The sequence below is a fragment of the Aquarana catesbeiana genome, linkage group LG12 (assembly GCF_042186555.1).
Source record: "Aquarana catesbeiana isolate 2022-GZ linkage group LG12, ASM4218655v1, whole genome shotgun sequence".
In the NCBI taxonomy this organism is placed as follows: Eukaryota; Metazoa; Chordata; class Amphibia; order Anura; family Ranidae; genus Aquarana; species Aquarana catesbeiana.
Genome location: NC_133335.1, coordinates 211221939 through 211225507, shown reverse-complemented (window position 1 = coordinate 211225507; position 3569 = coordinate 211221939).

The following is a 3569-nucleotide window of genomic DNA, read 5'->3' as shown; positions in this document are numbered from 1 at the left end:
CACCGAGATAGAGTAACTGCGGGTATTTTGTCCAGCCTTTACCACCAATACTCTGTCCTTGTGGATCACTCTTCCAAGCTTCCACTCCCGATGAATATCTTTGAACCAAACCCAAACCTCACTGTCAGGTGTCCTTTTTGGCTTAGGAACATGAAGGTAGTCCCATACAAGTTCATCCTCCCATGATTCCCGGGAACTTTCCACAATGTCCATAACTTGTTCCGGGACATATGGATAATCAAAACCCCATTCTTGAGCCCCCTTTCGCTGGACCTCTCTCTGGAATCTAGAGAGTCTAGGCAAGTCTTTAGCCTTTCCTCTGCCAGGCAAAACACACGCGTCAGTAGCTTTACTGACCCATTTCTGAAACGTAGCTGGCCTGCTAGGAATGATGGTGTTTGTCACATTAAATGGAGGTACTGAAACTTTAACTGAACCGGACACTCCTGTGGAAGCCTCCACTGAAGTTGAACTTTCAATAAAACATTCCTCCTCACTTGAATCAAACTTTTCAGGGGATGACCATTCAAATAGATCGCTCATCGATCCGTATTTCTGCAAGATCTGTGGTGATCCCCAATCTACAACCCGATCTTCGCTTACCCTGTCCGGCTCTCCCGAGGGATCCCCCTCCTGTAATTTAGGCTCCTTCCAGACAGGCAAATCAAAGGGCTCACTGCTAACTGGCTCCTCAGGGGTTCCCTCCGAAGACTGGGCAACAACTTCAACAGTCCCCGGATCCCCAGCCAAGTCACAAGCTTTCTCAGTACATCCTACCTGATCTCCTGGTGGCTCTAATTCAGCCAAATCAGACGGGAGCTCCTCTACTGCTGCTGTAGGTGATACACGACCCTCTCCGGCCTTCTGAATCACCCATTCTTGCGGCAGAAAAAGTCCAGTTTTTTCTTTAACAAAATAATATTTGACCTCCTGTTGGACAGGTCCCAATCTTGTTAACTGGATACCGCAATGTCCGCACTGAGCCCAGGCGGTGACTCCAACTGTAGGCCTCCGACATCCAGGACATAGCATACAGAGTTTCTCTACTCCGTCAATCACTCCCAACGTCAGTCCTCCAGTTAGCTCCAACCGAACACCGGTGTCAACCAGAATCCGGTCCTGCACATCAGATAGCCGCTGCATAGCAAGCGTGTCCTCAACACCTTCCGCCATCTTGCTCTGGTGCGTGGCAAGCTGAACACTAAAACCTTTTCCTCTGTGGCGTGGCTTCACCCCCCACTTGTTGGTTCAGTGCACGAGGAACTGTAGCTGTATATTTTCAAAGTCCTCCCCAGCGACCCCTGGCGGCAGGTACTGTTATATTGCAGGCTATCTTGGCAACAATCACTGAAATGCAGGTTTTCGTTGCTATGGGAGATGGTTAGCAGCAAACGTGAAACAGATATCCCGGACGAACCCCCACATGTAGCGCTTACCCCCGAAGGAGCGGCTGAATATTTGCTATATCCGTAATTCACGTTTACTACTCAACCCTCGCAGCGCATAGATTTAAAAGTCACAGTCCTTAATGCTTTTTCTTAATGCTTTATTCTTCAACATAAACTGGGATGGGAGAAGGACTTCCTTTGAGATGCTCTTTTGTTACATTGTCATCTTTCAATGATTCTTACAGGAAAATCTATGAACAATTGCGGGTAGTCAGGAAATCATTTTAAACAATCTCTTCAAACAGGGACGATGGAAGTAGATTTGATAGAGAATGAGTTGATAAAGAGTCACTCTGAATAACTTCTTCATCTGGATAACTTTAAAAGGAACGATCCATATCCCTATATGTGTACTTGCAGCTTCACCACTACCTCTTTACCACTACTTCCCACCGACATGGTACTTCCAAATTAAGCTAAAGGAGAGCGACTTTGAATAACTCCTCCCACTTGACTGATTGGAATCCCGGGGCAATGCTGAACTCAAAGTCATAGGCCATTACTGCCCATCTCACTGACCTGTGCACCAACAACCCTCAGTCTCTGGTAGTACCCTTTCCTTGGGCTTTCACTCACGTTATCAATAGTCCATGTGCCACTCATAAACGATCAATCGCCCAGTTTCCTTCCGTTTTGTTGCTACTTCATCCGCAATGATTCTCCGTTTCTCTACATCTTCGTGGACCGTTTCCCTCCCCGCAGGGGCGGCCTACGACATCCACAACTACACGCTGTAAGATGTCGTCTGTTCCTCCATGAGGATCGGATCTCCACCCTTCTCGCTAAGGTGAAGCTCCGTTGGCTCCCCGGAGGGGAAAACCTCTGACTTCCCCTCCGGGAAACAGGCTGGCTCTCCCGCTCCTCAGAGCAGAACTGGACTCGAACTCCCCTGGCACCATGTGACCCCGCTTTTATATGAGAGTCCCAGGATTACCAAGCAAATTAATGATTGGCCGTGACCAACACATAAACTACCTGTCACTCAAATATGGAAATCAACAAACAGGCCTGCTGTAATAGCATCAGCCTGTCTAAATTTACCTGTCATAGAAAGCTAGCAAGAAAGGTCGCCTACCTAAAAGTAGGTGCCTCTGAGCAAGCCAAGAATAGTGAAACGCATCAGGTAAGGTTTGTTTTCCCTATCCTTGTAAGCAAGCCACGAATGGCGAAACACGTTAAGGAAGCTTGGTTTTCCCCTATCCTTGTGAGCAAGCCACGAATGGTGAAATGCATCAAGGAAGGTTGGCTTTTGGGTGGAGACATTCACTCTTGTGAATGCAGATGCTTCTTTGTAACAGCATTTATCTGCAAATGCAAGTAGGATGTATTTTCTGAATGCACAATTTAGACATTTGGGAAATATGTTGTACGTTCATTTGCGGGTAAACCCTGATACAAGAAAGCATCGGTGTTTACAAGACGATGACCGCTTACAAGCCCTTTACTTGAATTGTAGGCTATACGCAGCACCTGACACTCCCCGGCGAGGGAAAGTGTCAGGAAATTTCTGCTAGGCTTAAAAAATTCCTAAAAACATATATGTGCATGAGTACTTAAAGTGGTTGTAAACCCTCACATATACCCAGTGAAGTGAACACCCTCAGATGATACACAGAGATGAAACAAATGCTCCTACATAAGTTGTACCTGTTTATTTGCATTCTTCTCTACATCCATTCAAAGTCCAGAATTTTTAAAGCTTGTCTGAGGTGTTAGAAAACAGGGGTTGGAGAGTGGAAATTACACTCTGCCGAGCTCAGTGAGAAAAGCTTTGAAAGCTGATTGGAGGGAAGGGACACACCCTCCTTCACACAGCACACAAGAACAGAGCTGAGACTGTCAATCACAGGCTGTGTGCTGGAGCTCCCTCCCCCCGTCACCTTTTTTCTCTTGGTGTCAGGAAAACTTGGCACAAGTGACTCATGCAGATAGCAGAGGAAGGAAGCAGCAGACAGAAATTACACTTAGTGCTCTGGATTGAGACAAGTACACACTATATAGGGATATGCTTTGTTCATATTTCCCGTGTGCTGTGTGAAGGGGGGGGGGGTTCTTTCCAATCAGCTTCTCAGCTCTCCTAACTGAGCTCTAGAGAGTCTAAATTCAGCTCCCCACCCCCTC